Raw genomic sequence first — 18,716 nt, 5'->3', positions numbered from 1 at the left:
TGGAAAGTAGATATCCAGGGCTTTCCAGCAATATATAATAGTCCATACTTTGCGCAAGGATAGACGACGTAACTTGGCGTTAAACGCCAAGTTCATGCTGCTGTCTGGAGTTAAACGCCAGAAAAACGTCATGATCCGGAGTTGAACGCCCAAAACACGTCATAACCTGGAGTTTAACGCCAAGAAAGGCCTTTACACGTGGAAAGCTTTAGTCTCAGCCCCAGCACACACCAAGTGGGCCCCAGAAGTGGATTTCTGCACCAATTATCTTAGTTTATTCATTTTCTGTAAACCTAGGTCACTAGTTTACTATTTAAACAACTTTTACAGACATTTCTTGCACCTCATGACATTTTCAGATCTGAATTACATACTTTGTGACGGCATGAGTCTCTAAACTCCATTGTTGGGGGTGAGGAGCTCTGCAGCGTCTCGATGATTTAATACAATTCCTTTGTTTCCCATTCAAACACGCTTGTTCTTATCTAAGATGTTTATTCGCGCTTAATTGTGAAGAAGGTGATGATCCGTGACACTCATCACCTTCCTCAATCCATGAACGTGTGCCTGACAACCACCTCCGTTCTACATCAGATTGAATGAATATCTCTTAGATTTTCCAACAGAATCTTCGTGGTATAAGCCGGATTGATGGCGGCATTCATGAGAATCCGGAAAGTCTAAACCTTGTCTGTGGTATTCCGAGTAGGATTCCGGGATTGAATGACTGTGACGTGCTTCAAACTCCTGAGGGCTGGGCGTTAGTGACAGACGCAAAAGAATCAATGGATTCTATTCCAACCTGATTGAGAACCGACAGATGATTAGCCGTGCTGTGACAGAGCATAGGAACGTTTTCACTGAGAGGATGGGAAGTAACCACTGACAACGGTGACACCCTACATAGAGCTTGCCATGGAAGGAACTTGCGTGTGAGAAGAGGAATTCAAGGAAGAGTTGAAGTTCAAAGGACAAAGCATCTCCAAAACTCCAACATCTTTCCCGTTACTGCACAACAGGTAACATTATTATTCTCTATTATTTTAACTTACAATTTTAAGTAGTTTGTAGTTTGGCTTTTTACAAATAAATCCAAATAACTTCATTAGCCTCCTGACTAAGATTAATAAAATAACATTGATTGCTTCAAGCCAATAATCTCCGTGGGATCGACCCTTACTCACGTAAGGTATTACTTGGACGACCCAGTGCACTTGCTGGTTAGTTGAATGGAATTGTGAAAGGAAAGTAATCAGTTAGTTAAATTAGTTCTCTTTGGCACATGCCAAAGAGCCATTAATTAAGGATCACAATTTCATCCACCATTGCCCCATTTAGAAACTTTTCCTTTTTCCTTCTTGGTGGTGGTCAGCCTAAAAGGAGAGGAAGAATAAAGAAAATCAAGCCTACAATAAAGATATCAAAACAAATAGAACGTAGACGGGGCTAATGCCAAATAAACGTAAGGTTCTCAACTACATGGTAGCTACAACATGTAAAGGAGAAAACAATATAAGCTAAGGCATATCATCTAATACTTGACGCAAGAGTAAAATCAAAGCATAAGTAAATACCATGAAGAGTATGTTGAGCATCAAGTCTAAACAAGAAAGAGTGGGTCATAAAAGACAATATGAGGTCATATCAATGCACAAAGAACACAAGAGTCATAAAAGATTGAGCATGGATTTAAAAGTGTCATCACCCATCAATATCAAACAAGTCAAGGGGCACCAAAATAATGAAAGGAATTCTCAACAATTGAGTATAAGAATTAAACAACATTATTACAATAAGAAAAATAGAAAATAAAATGAAAAAAGGCTATAAAAAAATTGAAATGCAAAGAATAAAAGTATGCAAATGCAATGAACAAAAGAAAATGGAAGATGAGAAAAAAAAGTGTTTTTTTTTGCGACGCGGACGCATCATGCACGCTCACGCATCAATGCGCAAATTGCCAGAAGGACGTGTACGCACCAGGTGCGCGCATGCGTGGGTTGGATTAGGTGCGAGGCACAGCGTCAGCCCAAGGTTGGACCAACTCTCTGAAAAATGTATCAGGAGGGCAGGTGGCGTTATCGGCGCACCCGCGTACAGCGTGCGTACGCTTGCATTGCGCAATTAGAATCAAGGATGTGTACATGCCAGGTGCGCGTACGTGCGGTTGGTTTGTGCCTTAGGCCCAATGTTCACACAGTGCAGGCCTAACTCTCGGGTTTTTTGGCTGAGGGTGGAATTTTTGCATTCACGCGTACGCGCCATGTACACGTGCACATAGATGGTCGCAAATGCTCTGTTTTTCGAAATTTTTTCAAGTTCTTGCACCAAACCAAGCCTTCCAAACCTCCAAATAGATACCAAAACACCATGAGACCTTATTTAATATACCAAACTACCAAATAAACTCAACAAACAAAACAATACATGAAATCAAGCCTATTTCTACCAATATTTACAAAAGAGAAAAATGAAAAGAGTTTACCATGGTGGGGTGTCTCCCACCTAGCATTTTTGTTTATTGTCCTTAAGTTGGACTTATAGGGAGCTCTTCATCAAGGTGGCTTGTGCTTGAACTCGTCTTGGAACTCCTACCAATGCTTGGTTCTCCATTGTACCCCAAGATTTCTCATAATTTGCACCAAGTCTTGATGGAGTTCTTCATAAGATTGGTGATGTATGGAAACTTATCTCTCAACAAATTTCCCTTCGGCAAGTATACCGAATTGTCGTCAAGTAAAACTCACAATAGAGTGAGGTCGAATCCCACAGAGATTAATGAATTAAGCAAACAATGATTAGTTGATTATCCTAGTTAGACAAATCATATTGGAGTGATAAGTAACAAGGAAATGTAAATGGCATAAAAGTAAAGAAAAGCTATAAAGTGCAGAAGAGTAAAATGGCAAGAAAAGTAAATGTAAGAACTAAAAATAAGATGAACATTGGGATCAAGAGATATTGCAATCCTCCGGATCAAGTTCATTCTCATCTCTCCCTCAATCAATGCATTCATTGATCTCCTTGGCAATCTTACGTGATTGGATTCCAATTCCTTGGTAACCCAATCTCTTAAATCCTGATCAATAGCCAATTCCTTGGTCAATTGCTCATGAGAAGAGATGAAGTATGGTCACTGATTATACCACATGCATTTCCCAAATCAAGTATTGGGGGGATTATAGTCACATATCCATCCCAACCCAACTTGGTCCAGCATGAGAAAGCATTTCTAGCATGATCTCTTTATTCCTCTTCCAAGGTTCCGAAGAGATCCAATTATGGAGAGTTTCTTTTCCAAGACAACTAACCAATTGAATTAAGATTGAAAGCTTTCTAGTAAGATCAAGAGAAAAGAAAGAAGAAGAAGAATGAACACTATAATTGATCAATTGAATCACAATAGAGCTCTCTAACCCAATGAAAAGAGTTAGTTGATCATTGCTCTACCAAAATAGAAAAGAAGAAAGTGCAGGAAAGTAAAGATGAAGATTAAAACTAACATTGAAACTTCCAAATTCATAAATGAAAAGTACAAAGAAAAGAAGAGAAGGAAAAGTGAGTGAGGGGAGGGAGTCCGAAGACCCCTCTTCCAATCCCCAATTTCTGTGTTTCCTTCTGTCCAATCCCCCAATTTTTGTAAAAACTAAAGCCTTTATATAGGCTCTCCTAAATTACAAAATGAAATTAAAAGCAAATTACAATTAAATGAAAATTCCTATTCTAGATGCTTCTTGTGGCCTTGATTGGTTGACACTTGTGGGCTTGCTTCCTTGAGGTTGGGTGGTCCAAGAGAAGTGAATCAAATTGAGATCCAGGGTGACTTGGCTTTATTGCTTTGGTGTTTTTGGGGCTTAAAAGATGCCTCTTGTTTGTGCTCCAATTTCATGCCCACTATAGACTATTATATATATTTGGAAAGCTATGAATGTCAGCTTTCTAACACAACTGGAATCACCTCAATTAAATCTCTGTAACTCAAGTTATGCTCCTTTGAAGTGGACATGGTCGCTGGCATAGTCGCTAGTGTTAATGGAAAACGTGAGTCACGTTAACGCTAGCGACTAGCGTTAATGGAAAACGTGAGTCACAATAACACTAGCGATCAGGGGCTCAAACTTAATGTCCACCCCATACTATTATATATTGTTGAAAAGCTCTGAATGTCTACTTTTCAACGCCTCTAGAAGCGCATCATTTGGAGCTCTACAGCTCGAGTTATACTTCTTGGAAGGTGAAGAGGTCAGTTGGCCTTACTACAGGTTGATACCATGTTCATCTTTGCACTTTCGGGGCAGGTTTTCTCCCTCAAATTTAGTGTCAACCATGTAGTGCCATATATGCTTGGAGAGCTCTAGAATCCTACTTTCCAATGCCGCTGGAATCACCTCATTTGGAGCTTTGTGGCTCAAGTTATGCGTGTTTGAAGAAGGCATGGTCAGGCTGCCAGGTGGGACTTTTGCCTACGTTAGCTTCCACGTTAACTTAGTTAATGTAGAAGTTAACGTGGGTCTTTTTTTGCCTCGCCAACGTTAGTGGCACTCACCTTTTCCACTAACATTGGCATCTCCCTTTCTTTCCACGTTAACTACCACGTTGACTAAGTTAACCTGGCTGTTAACGTGGGTCTTTTTGCTTCGAAAACGTTAGTGGCGTTCACCTTTTCCACTAACGTTGGCATCTTCCTTTCCTTCCACGTTAACTACCACGTTAATGTAGTTAACGTGGCTGTTAATGTGGATCTTCTTTGCTTCGAAAACGTTAGTGGCGTTCACCTTTTCCACTAACGTTGGCTTATACCCCTTTCTTCAAAGTTAATGCCACTAACTTTTCTCACTAACGTTGGGGCTTTCCTTCCTTCCACGTTAGTGCCCACGTTAGTGTAACTAACGTAGCCACTAACGTGGCTCTTCTCTTCTTCTTTTGGCCTAAAATCAATCAAACAAAGTGCATCAAAGTCTTGCTCTTAATCATGGGATTATGCATCATCCAATTTATCATTCAATTTATGCATAATTCTCATGAAATCATTCAAAATTCACAATGTTTGCTTGAATCATGGTATGATTGCATTTTCAACCAAATACATGCTTATTTCCTAAGAAAATGTATGAAACCAACCTAAAGCATACAAAAAATGGCTAGTAAAACTAGCCAAGATGCCCTGGCATCATTTGGGGCTCCCAAAGTCGATCATCTTCTTGTAATCCGGGATCCCACACCTTATTTTCACACCCGTCTTGAAGATGATCATTATTAATCCTTCCGGGTGGCAAGCAAGATGAATTCTCAAAGAAGTGCCCAACAATCCTCCTAGACCCTGTTAGTTGAGCATTAGTCCAACTTTTGCATCTAATCATTGAAGTATTAACCATGATAAGCCTTGATTTGTAACGCCAACCACGAAGCATCTTTCTTTTACGCTTCATCCCACAAAGCCTCCTAAGTTAACTATCCATTTCAAGCAAGCCATATTCGAGTGGGACAATAAAGCTAATAGAAATGAATTTCACCCACTCAAATGAAGGAGTAGATGACAACCTAGGTAAAGGAAGCGTATTCAACTCCCGTCCTTATTTAATGAATTCAAAGGATCTTGATGAAGCGTATTCAACTCCCGTCCTTATTTTTCTAAGGACTTCCACCTCTTCACAAGATTTCTCTAATTCAATCCTTTGTTTATCAATTTGACTGGGATAGCGTCATGGGATTTATAGCACAACCTGGTAGCACTTGGATCTATGGGCAACATCGGACTCGACCTAAGAGCATTACAGCTCGAGCACTCACCTTGGAGGCTTGCGTGTGGAAACAGATTATGTTCCACTATGTCTTTCCGAGCACTCACGAGTCCACCTTCACTGCAGACATGGCTGTTCTCATCTAGTGCATTCTCACAGAGCAGCCTCTCAATCAACCAAGGCACATCCGACAGGCCATGGGGCATGTACAGATTACGGGTAACCTACGCTTTCCCGCATTGGTTTCAGACCTTATCTCTGCAGCTGGAGTTTCCTATAAGGCTGGGGACACCAAAGCCATGATCCCAATGGCTGATCAGTATGTCCCGAATGAAAAGTATATCAGACCCCCAGTTCCCTCTACTAGCTGACATCTAGTCCCATCTCTAGACACTCCTCCCACTTTCGCCCCACTATCACCCACACTTCCTACACCATCCACTACTCAGATGTTCCTTCAGATCCTTCAGAGGTTAGATCAGCAAGACTGGCAGATGGAGCGACTAGAGTGCCGCAACAAGTGCCGATACACCTATCTGAAGGAGCTCATTGCTAGTTGGTGCACGAAATTGTGATCACTACTCTTCACAAATCAATTAATCCCCGGTGATGAACCCAAAAACTTGGTGTTCAATACCATGGCATAGACACAACTTCGCACAACTAACCAGCAAGTGTACTGGGTCGTCCAAGTAATAAACCTTACGCGAGTAAGGGTCGATCCCACAGAGATTGTTGGTGTGAAGCAAGCTATGGTCACCTTGTAAATCTTAGTCAGGTAAACTCAAATGGATATGGGTGGTATACGAATAAAGCATAAAGATAAAGATAGAGATACTTATGTAATTCATTGGTAGGAATTTCAGATAAGCGTATGAAGATGCTGGTCCCTTTCGTCTCTCTACTTTCCTACTGTCTTCATCTAATCCTTCTTACTCCTTTCCATGGCAAGCTTATGCAAGGGTTTCACCGTTGTCAGTGGCTACCTCCCATCCTCTCAGTGGAAATGTTCAACGCACCCTGTCACGGCACGGCTATCCATCTGTCGGTTCTCAATCAGGCCGGAATAGAATCCACTGATTCTTTTGCGTCTGTCACTAACGCCCCACCCTCAGGAGTTTGAAGCACGTCACAGTCATTCAATCATTGAATCCTACTCAGAATACCACAAACAAGGTTAGACCTTCCGGATTCTCTTGAATGCCGCCATCAGTTCTAGCCTATACCACGAAGACTCTGATCTCACGGAATGGCTGGCTCGGTTGTCAGGCGAGCGCTCGGTTGTCAGGCGATCAACCATGCATCGTGTATCAGGAATCCAAGAGATATTCACCCAATCGAAGGTAGAACGGAGGTGGTTGTCAGTCACACGTTCATAGGTGAGAATGATGATGAGTGTCACGGATCATCACATTCATCAAGTTGAAGAACAAGTGATATCTTAGAACAAGAACAAGCGGAATTGAATAGAAGAACAATAGTAATTGCATTAATACTCGAGGTACAGCAGAGCTCCACACCTTAATCTATGGTGTGTATAAACTCCACCATTGAAAATACATAAGAATAAGGTCTAGGCATGGCTGAATGGCCAGCCTCCCAATGATCTAAGATAGCATAAGAACAAAGGTAGCTACCCAGATTTCTGAATACAATAGTAAAAGGTCCTACTTATAGAGAACTAGTAGCCTAGGGTTTACAGAGATGAGTAAATGACATAAAAATCCACTTCCGGGCCCACTTGGTGTGTGCTTGGGCTGAGCATTGAAGCATTTTCGTGTAGAGACTCTTCTTGGAGTTAAACGCCAGCTTTTATGCCAGTTTGGGCGTTTAACTCCCACTTTGGTGCCAGTTCCGGCGTTTAACGCTGGGATTTCTGAGGGTGACTTTGTACACCGGTTTGGGCCATCAAATATTGGGCAAAGTATGGACTATCATATATTTCTGGAAAGCCCAGGATGTCTACTTTCCAACGACGTTGAGAGAGCGCCAATTGGGTATCTGTAGCTCCAGAAAATCGACTTCGAGTGCAGGGAGGTCAGAATCCAACAGCATCTGCAGTCCTTTTTAGTCTCTGAATCAGATTTTTGCTCAGGTCCCTCAATTTTAGCCAGAAAATACCTGAAATCACAGAAAAACACACAAACTCATAGTAAAGTCCAGAAAAGTAAATTTTAACTAAAAGCTAATAAAAATATACTAAAAACTAACTAGATCATACTAAAAACATACTAAAAACAATGCCAAAAAGCGTACAAATTATCCGCTCATCACAACACCAAACTTAAATTGTTGCTTGTCCTCAAGCAACTGAAAATCAAATAAGATAAAAAGAAGAGAATATGCAATGAATTCCAAAAACATCTATGAAGATCAGTATTAATTAGATGAGCGGGGCTTTTAGCTTTTTGCCTCTGAACAGTTTTGGCATCTCACTCTATCCTTTGAAATTCAGAATGATTGGCTTCTTTAGGAACTCAGAATCCAGATAGTGTCATTGATTCTCCTAGTTACGTATGATGATTCTTGAACAAAGCTACTTTATAAGTCTTGGCCGTGGCCCAAAGCACTCTGTCTTCCAGTATTACCACCGGATACATACATGCCACAGACACATAATTGGGTGAACCTTTTCAGATTGTGACTCAGCTTTGCTAGAGTCCCCAATTAGAGGTGTCCAGGGTTCTTAAGCACACTCTTTTTGCCTTGGATCACAACTTTATTTCTTTCTTTATTTCTTTCTTTTTCTCTTCGTTTTCTTTTCTCTTTTTTTTTTCGTTTTTCTCCCTTTTTTTTTGTATTCACTGCTTTTTCTTGCTTCAAGAATCATTTTAATGATTTTTCAGATCCTCAGTAACATGTCTCATTTTTCATCATTCTTTCAAGAGCCAACATTCATGAGCCACAAATTCAAGATACATATGCACTGTTTAAGCATACATTCAAAAAACAAAAATATTGCCACCACATCAAAATAATTAAACTGTTATAAAATTCAAAATTCATGCAATTCTTTTCTTTTTCAATTAAGAACATTTTTCATTTAAGAAAGGTGATGGATTCATAGGACATTCATAACTTTAAGGCATAGACACTAAGATACTAATGATCACAAGACACAAAGATAGACAAACATAAGCATAATTTTCGAAAAACAGAAAAATAAAGAACAAGGAAATTAAAGAACGGGTCCACCTTAGTGATGGCGGCTTGTTCTTCTTCTTGAAGATCCTATGGAGTGTTTGAGCTCCTCAATGTCCCTTCCTTGTCTTTGTTGCTCCTCTCTCATAATTCTTTGATCTTCTCTTATTTCATGGAGGATGACAGAGTGTTCTTGGTGCTCCACCCTTAGTTGTCCCATGTTGGAACTCAATTCTCCTAGGGAGGTGTTTAGTTGCTCCCAATAGTTTTGTGGAGGAAAGTGCATCCTTTGAGGAATCTCAGGGATCTCATGATGAGTGAGGTCTCTTGTGTGCTCCATCCTCTTCTTAGTGATGGGCTTGTCCTCATCAATGGGGATGTCTCCCTCTATGTCAACTCCAACTGAATAACAGAGGTGACAAATGAGATGAGGAAAGGCTAACCTTGCCAAGGTAGAGGACTTGTCCGCCACCTTGTAAAGTTCTTGAGCTATAACCTCATGAACTTCTATTTCTTCTCCAATCATGATACTATGGATCATGATAGCTCGGTCTATAGTAACTTCGGACCGGTTGCTAGTGGGAATGATTTGAGCATTGGATAAACTCCAACCATCCTCTAGCCACGGGTTTGAGGTCATGCCTTCTCAATTGAACTGGCTTTCCTCTTGAATCTCTCTTCCATTGGGCGCCCTCTTCACAAATGACTGTGAGGACTTGGTCCAACCTTTGATCAAAGTTGACCCTTCTAGTGTAAGGATGTTCATCTCCTTGCATCATGGGCAAGTTGAATGCCAACCTTACATTTTCCGGACTAAAATCCAAGTATTTCCCACGAACCATAGTAAGCCAATTCTTTGGATCCGGGTTCACACTTTGATCATGGTTCTTGATGATCCATGCATTGGCATAGAACTCTTGAACCATTAAGATCCCGACTTGTTGAATGGGGTTGGTAAGAACTTCCCAACCTCTTCTTCGGATCTCATGTCGGATCTCCGGATATTCACTCTTTTTGAGTGAAAAAGGGACCTCGAGGATCACCTTCTTCAAGGCCACAACTTCATAGAAGTGGTCTTGATGCACCCTTGAGATGAATCTCTCCATCTCCCATGACTCGGAGGTAGAAGCTTTTGCCTTCCCTTTCCTCTTTCTAGAGGTTTCTCCGGCCTTGGATGCCATAAATGGTTATGGAAAAAAACATAAAGCAATGCTTTTACCACACCAAACTTAAAAGCTTTGCTCGTCCTCGAGCAAACGAAAAAAGAAGAGAGTAGAAGAAGAAGAAATGAGGAGGAAGGGAATGGCTTTGTGTTCGGCCAAAAAGGGGAAGAAGTGGTGTTTAGGTTGTGTGAAAATGAAGGAGTGAAGAAGGGTTTATATAGGAGTGGGGGAGGGGTAGGGTTCGGTCAAGTGAGGGTGGGTTTGGGTGGGAAAGTGGTTTGAATTTGAATGGTGAGGTAGGTGGGGTTTTATGAAGGATGGATGTGAGTGGTGAAGAGAAAGATGGGATTTGATAGGTGAAGGGTTTTTTTGGGGAAGAGGTGTTGAGGTGATTGGTGAATGGTTGAAGAAGAAGAGAGAGAGTGGTGGGGTAGGTGGGGATCCTGTGGGTCCACAGATCCTGAGGTGTCAAGGAAAAGTCATCCATGCACCAAATAGCATGCAAAAATGCGTTTCTGGCCAATTCTGGCATTAAACGCCGGGCTGGTGCCCATTTCTGGCGTTTAACGCCAAGAGCTTGCCCTTTTCTGGTGTTTAACGCCAGTCTGGTGCCCCTTTCTGGCGTTAAACGCCCAGAATGGTGCCAGACTGGGCGTTAAATGCCCAACAGCTAGCCTTACTGGCGTTTAAACGCCAGCACGCTCTCCTCTAGGGTGTGCTGTTTTTCTTTTTTCATTGATTTTGTGACTTCTCATGATCATCAACCTACAAAAGACATAAAATAACAAAAGAGAATATATAAAATATAACATTGGGTTGCCTCCCAACAAGCGCTTCTTTAATGTCATTAGCTTGACAGAGGACTCTCATGGAGCCTCAGAAATGCTCAACAAGAATGCTTTTGTCCTTGCTCCTGCTCATAAGAAAGAGAAGAGAACCAGAAAATGTGGAATCCTCTATGTCACAGTATAGAGATTCCTTGAGGTGTCAGAGGAAAAGAAAAATAGAAGGCAGAAGTAGAAAATTCGAACTTATCAAGAGAGATGGAGTTCGAATTGTGCATTAAGGAATAGTGTTAGTCCATAAATAGAAGGATGTGAGAAGAAGGGAAGTAATTTTCGAAAATTAGGTGAAGGATTTTGAAAACATTTTGAAAAAAAACACTGATTGATTTTCGAAAACCAAGAGTGGGGAAGAAGTAAAATGATTTTTGAAAAAGATTTTGAAATTAGAAATTAAAAAGATATGATTGAAAACTATTTTGAAAAAGATGTGGTTAAGAAGATATGATTAGTTTTAAAAAGATGTGATTGAGAAGATATGATTTGAAAAACATTTTAAAAAGATTTAATTTTGAAAATTAATGACTTGGCTATCAAGAAAAGATATGATTCAAACATAAACCTTTCTCAACAGAAAAGGCAACATACCTGAGATGTTGAATCAAATCATTAATTGATAGCAAGTATCTTTGAAAATGGAAAGAAATTGAATTTGAAAAAGATTTGATTGAAAAGATTTGATTTGAAAAAGATTTGATTTTGAAAAATTTTGAAAACTTGAAAAAAATTTGCATTGAAAACAAAATCTTCCCTCTTGTGCCATCCTGGCGTTAAACGCCCAGAATGGTGCACATTCTGGCGTTTAACGCCCAAAACTCTACCCTTTTGGGCGTTAAACGCCCAACCAGGCACCCTGGCTGGCGTTTAAACGCCAGTCTGTCCTTCTTCACTGGGCGTTTTGAACGCCCAGCTTTTTCTGTGCAATTCCTCTGCAGTATGTTCTGAATCTTCAATTCTCTGTATTATTGACTTGAAAAGACACAAATTAAAAATATTTTTGGATTTTTAATAATAAGGAATAATCAAAATGCAACTAAAATCAAATAACAATGCATGCAAAACACCAAACTTAGCAGTTTGTATACTACTGACACTAATGAGAATGCATATGAGACACACAAACACTCAAGTCAAGAGGAATTAAAGATCAGAGTAATGAAATCATCAAGAACATCTTGAAGATCACTAAGACACATGAATGAATGCAAGAAAAACAGAAACATGCAATTGACACCAAACTTAAAATGAAACACTAGACTTAAACAAGAAATTTTTGGATTTTATGATTTTCTAAATTTTTTTGTACTTTTTTCGAAAATTAAAGTGGAAAAAGGTATCAAAATTCTTAATGAGAATTCCAGGAATCATGCAATGTTTAGTCTAAGACTCCAGTCCAGGAATTAGACATGGCTTCACAGCCAGCCAAGCTTTCAAAGAAAGCTTCGGTCCAAAACACTAGACATGGCCAAAGGCCAGCCAAGCCTTAGCAGATCACTGCTCCAACAGCAAGATTGATAGAAATTATCATGCTCTTGTGATGATAAGTTGAAACCTCGATCCAATGAAATTAGACATGGCTTCACAGCCAGCCAGACTTCAACAAATCATCATGAAACTCTAGAATTCATCTTCAAGAACTCTGAAGAAAAAATACCTAATCTAAGCAACAAGATGAACCGTCAATTGTCCAAACTCAACAATCCCCGGCAACGGCGCCAAAAACTTGGTGCACAAAATTGTGATCACTACTCTTCACAAATCAATTAATCAACGGTGATGAACCCAAAAACTTGGTGTTCAATACCATGGCATAGACACAACTTCGCACAACTAACCAGCAAGTGTACTGGGCCGTCCAAGTAATAAACCTTACGCGAGTAAGGGTCGATCCCACAGAGATTGTTGGTATGAAGCAAGCTATGGTCACCTTGTAAATCTTAGTCAGGCAAACTCAAATGGATATGGGTGGTATACGAATAAAGCATAAAGATAAAGATAGAGATACTTATGTAATTCATTGGTAGGAATTTCAGATAAACGTATGAAGATGCTGGTCCCTTTCGTCTCTCTTCTTTCCTACTGTCTTCATCCAATCCTTCTTACTCCTTTCCATGGCAAGCTTATGCAAGGGTTTCACCGTTGTCAGTGGCTACCTCCCATCCTCTCAGTGGAAATGTTCAACGCACCCTGTCACGGCACGGCTATCCATCTGTCGGTTCTCAATCAGGCCGGAATAGAATCCAGTGATTCTTTTGCGTCTGTCACTAATGCCCCGCCCTCAGGAGTTTGAAGCACGTCACAGTCATTCAATCATTGAATCCTACTCAGAATACCACAGACAAGGTTAGACCTTTCGGATTCTCTTGAATGCCGCCATCAGTTCTAGTCTATACCATGAAGACTCTGATCTCACGGAATGGCTGGCTCGGTTGTCAGGCGATCAACCATGCATCGTGTATCAGGAATCCAAGAGATATTCACCCAATCGAAGGTAGAACGGAGGTGGTTGTCAGTCACACGTTCATAGGTGAGAATGATGATGAGTGTCATGGATCATCACATTCATCAAGTTGAAGAACAAGTGATATCTTAGAACAAGAACAAGCGGAATTGAATAGAAGAACAATAGTAATTGCATTAATACTCGAGGTACAGCAGAGCTCCACACCTTAATCTATGGTGTGTAGAAACTCCACCGTTGAAAATACATAAGAATAAGGTCTAGGCATGGCTGAATGGCCAGCCTCCCAATGATCTAAGATAGCATAAGAACAAAGGTAGCTACCCAGATTTCTGAATACAATAGTAAAAGGTCCTACTTATAGAGAACTAGTAGCCTAGGGTTTACAGAGATGAGTAAATGACATAAAAATCCACTTCCGGGCCCACTTGGTATGTGCTTGGGCTGAGCATTGAAGCATTTTCGTGTAGAGACTCTTCTTGGAGTTAAACGCCAGCTTTTATGCCAGTTTGGGCGTTTAACTCCCACTTTGGTGCCAGTTCCGGCGTTTAACGCTGGGATTTCTGAGGGTGACTTTGTACGCCGGTTTGGGCCATCAAATATTGGGAAAAGTATGGACTATCATATATTGCTGGAAAGCCCAGGATGTCTACTTTCCAACGCCGTTAAGAGCGCGCCAATTGGGCTTCTGTAGCTCTAGAAAATCCACTTCGAGTGCAGGGAGGTCAGAATCCAACAGCATCTGCAGTCCTTTTTAGTCTCTGAATCAGATTTTTGCTCAGGTCCCTCAATTTCAGCCAGAAAATACCTGAAATCACTGAAAAACACACAAACTCATAGTAAAGTCCAGAAAAGTGAATTTTAACTAAAAACTAATAAAAATATACTAAAAACTAACTAGATCATACTAAAAACATACTAAAAACAATGCCAAAAAGCGTACAAATTATTCGCTCATCACTAGTACCCACTCGCCTCCAGATGAGAAGGATACCCCAAACTCCACTTCACCTACAAGCACCGGGAGCCATGACGAGCCTGACATTGGAGGTGATGCTACCAGCCCCACCTTGCTCCTTACTGATGGCACAGAGGACTGTGTCAAACGTTAAGTGTGGGAAGGTTAGTACCTGACTTCTAAAGGTAATCCCTCTCTCTCTTAAAACCAATGTGTTATTTTTCTTTTGTTAAATAGGATAGATTGCATGATAATAACTGATTACATGTTTGTTCCGCTTGGTTGAATGAATGAGTTTCTTTCCAAGACCCTATTTTAGAGCATCTCACTAATTCAAACTAAAAATTTGTGTTAAACTTGTTTGAAGATTGTAATTCGAAACATGGTTGACAGCAAAGAACACACAACCTATGAGATTTTGAGCTTGATTATATAGTTACACTATTTAACCATGATTTTTCTTCTTGTGTGTTTTCTTCTCTATGATTGTAATCTCTACCTTGCTTCATTCTATATGTCTATTATTTAGTGTATATTCATGCATACATATGATTGAGGGCATCTTTTGTTATTAGCTCACTTATCCTAAATAGCCTACCATTTCATCAACCTTTGTTTATCACTTTGAGCCTTTTAATCCCCATTTGTTTTTTTATGTTACCACATCACTAACTTTAAGCAAAAAAGCAAGTAATTACCCTAATTGAATCTTTGGTTAGCTTAATATAGAGATTATGTATAAATTAAGTTTGGAAAAATGTGGGAACTCAGGTTAGTAAGAATGTGTTTTGCTCTTATTGACAAATTTTGAGAATTTGGGTGCTACTCTACTCATGAGAAATTATAAAAAACCATAGGCATTAATCCATTATGCTTTTATTAAATAAATAAATAAATAAATAAATAATTAGAGGACAAAAATTACCCCAATATTAAGTGCAATAAAAAGATCAAGGCATATGTGATTAAATTAAAGAAAATTGATAAATGAGTATGTAAAATGTACAAAAATGAGATTTCGGGTAGCTAGACATGAATTTAGAATTATATAGAGTGTGTGTGTGTGTGTGTTAGGTGAGAACTTATGTTAGTCAAAGATTCAATTTATAGCTCACTTGGCCATACATGTACCCTCACCCTTACCTTAGCCCCATTACAACCTTGGAAAGGCTTCAAGATATTTGTATTTGTACACTAGATATTTGTTGATTGGTTAGATGAAGAGCAAAATTTTAGAAAGCATGACTAGAGGAGACTAGAGTGGATTAACCCTAAACACATGAGTGATTAGAGTGCATATACTTTTTCAGTGAGGTTCAATGCCTGATTCTATGTTTTCGGCTTTCATGAGCTATCCTCTTACAAGTTTACTTGCTGGTGGACGAAATTGTGATCACATCAATGTAGTATTCTTTGTTGTTGTATGGAATCATTATTATGGCACTTATGTGTGGACACAACTCCGTTCAACTAACCAGCAAGTGTACTGGGTCATCCAAGTAATAAACCTTACGTGAGTAAGGGTCGATCCCACAGAGATTGTTGGTATGAAGCAAGCTATGGTCACCTTGTAAATCTCAGTTAGGCAGATTAAATGGTTATGGGTTTCGAAAATTTAATTAAACAGAAAATAAAATAAGATAGAAATACTTATGTAAAACAATAGTGGGAATTTCAGATAAGTGTGTGAAGATGCTGTGCTCCTCTCGTATCTCTATTTTCTTATTACATTCCTCCAATCCTTCCTACTCCTTTCCATAGCAAGCTGTATGTAGGGCATCACCGTTGTCAATGGCTACATCCCATCCTCTCAGTGAAAACATTCCTATGCTCTGTCACAGCACGGCTAATCATCTGTCGGTACTTAATCAGGTTGGAATAGAATCCCTTGATTCTTTTGCGCTTGTCATCACGCCCAGCCTTCAGGAGTTTGAAGCTCGTCACAGTCATTCAATCCCAGAATCCTACTCGGAATACCATAGACAAGGTTTAGACTTTCCGGATCCTCATGAATGCCGCCATCTATCTAGCTTATACCACGAAGATTCTGTTGGGGAATCTAAGAGATATGCGCCCGGCCTAGAGTAGAACGGAAATGGTTGTCAGTCATGTACGTTCATAGGTGAGAATGATGATGAGTGTCACGGATCATCACATTCATCAAAGTTAAGTGTAACGTATATCTTGGAATAAGAATAGAAGAGAATTGAATAGAAAGTAATAATAATTGTATTGAAACTTGAGGTACAGTAGAGCTCCACACCCTTAATCTATGGTGTGCAGAAACTCCACTGTTGAAAATACATAAGTAAAAGGTTCAGGCATGGCCGAATGGCCAGCCCCCTGAATGTGATCAATAGCCTCCTAAGATAAAGAATAAAACAAAACTGAGACCAAAGATGTCTAATACACTAGTAAAAAGTTCTATTTATAATAAACTAGCTACTAGGGTTTACAGGAGTAAGTAATTGATGCATAAATCCACTTCCGAGGCCCACTTGGTGTATGTTTGGGCTGAGCTTGATCTATCCACGAGCTGAGGCTTCTCTTGGAGTTGAACGCCAAGTTATAACGTGTCTTGGGCGTTCAACTCCGGGTTGTGACGTGTTTCTGGCGTTTAACTCCAGACAGCAGCATGTACTTGGCGTTGAGCGCCACTTTACGTCGTCAATTCCCGAATAAAGTATGAACTATTATATATTGCTGGAAAGCTCTGGATGTGTACTTTCAAACGCCATTGAGAGCGCGCCATTTGTAGTTCTGTAGCTCCAGAAAATTCATTTCGAGTGCAGGGAGGTCAGATTCCAACAGCATCAGCAGTTCTTTTGTCAGCCTTTTTCAGAGTTTTGCTCAAGTCCCTCAATTTCAGCCAGAAATTACCTGAAATCACAGAAAAACATACAAACTCATAGTAAAGTCCAGAAATGTGAATTTAACATAAAAACTAATGAAAACATCCCTAAAAGTAGCTTGAATTTACTAAAAACTACCTAAAAATAATGCCAAAAAGCGTATAAATTATCCGCTCATCACAATACCAAACTTACATTGTTGCTTGTCCCCAAGCAACTGAAAATCAAATAGGATAAAAAGAAGAGAATATATTATAAATTCCAGAATATCAATGAATATTAATTATAATTAGATGAGCAGGACTTGTAGCTTTTTGCTTTTGAACAGTTTTGACATCTCACTTTTTCCTTTGAAGTTCAGAGTGATTGGCGTCTCTAGGAACTCAGAGTTTAGATAGTGTTATTGACTTTCCTAGTTAAGCGTGTTGATTCTTGAACACAGCTACTTATGAGTCTTGGCCGTGGCCCTAAGCATTTTGTTTTCCAGTATTACCACCGGATACATAAATGCCACAGACACATGACTGGGTGAACCTTTTCAGATTGTGACTCAGCTTTGCTAGAGTCCCCAGTTAGAGGTGTCCAGAGCTCTTAAGCACACTCTTTTTACTTTGGATCACGACTTTAACCACTCAGTCTCCAGTTTTTCACTTGGACCTTCATGACACAAGCGCATGGTTAGGGACAGCTTGATTTAGCCGCTTAGGCCTGGATTTTATTTCCTTGGGCCCTCCTATCCATTGATGCTCAAAGCCTTGGATCCTTTTTACCCTTGCCTTTTGGTTTTAAGGGCTATTGGCTTTTTCTGCTTGCTTTTTCTTTTTCTTTCTATTTTTTTTGCCACTTCTTTTTTTTTTCGCAAGCTTTTGTTTTCGACTGCTTTTTCTTGCTTCAAGAATCAATTTTATGATTTTTCAGATTATCAATAACATTTCTCTTTGTTCATCATTCTTTCAAGAGCCAACAATTTTAATATTCATAAACAACAAGATCAAAAATATGCACTGTTCAAGCATTCATTCAGAAAACAAAAAGTATTGTCACCACATCAATATAATTAAATTAAATTCAAGGATAAATTCGAAATTCATGTACTTCTTGTTCTTTTGAATTAAAACATTTTTCATTTAAGAGAGGTGAAGGATTAATGGATTTATTCATAACTTTAAGACATAGTTACTAACTACTAATGATCATGTAATAAAGACACAAGTATAGATAAACATATAACATAAAAAAATGAAAAGCAGAAGAAAAATTTAAGAACAAGGAATGAGTCCACCTTAGTGAGGGTGGCGCCTTCTTGAAGGACCATTGATGTCCTTGAGCTCTACTATGTCTCTGAATTGTTGTAATTTAGTTTCTCTTAGTTTCCTCTTCAGAGTCCTTTCAGGTTCTGGATCAGCTTCAACAAGAATGCCTTTTTCCTTGTTCCTGCTCATATGAAAGAGAAGAGGAAAAGAAAAGGAAGAGGAATCTTCTATGTCATAGTAAAGAGGATCCTTATTATTAGTAGAAGAAGAAAGGGGATAATGGAAGGAGAGGGATGAATAGTCTG

The sequence above is a fragment of the Arachis hypogaea genome, chromosome 2 (assembly GCF_003086295.3).
Source record: "Arachis hypogaea cultivar Tifrunner chromosome 2, arahy.Tifrunner.gnm2.J5K5, whole genome shotgun sequence".
NCBI lineage: Eukaryota > Viridiplantae > Streptophyta > Magnoliopsida > Fabales > Fabaceae > Arachis > Arachis hypogaea.
The sequence above is the reverse complement of the archived record's forward strand: the minus strand, read 5'-3'. Positions refer to the sequence as shown.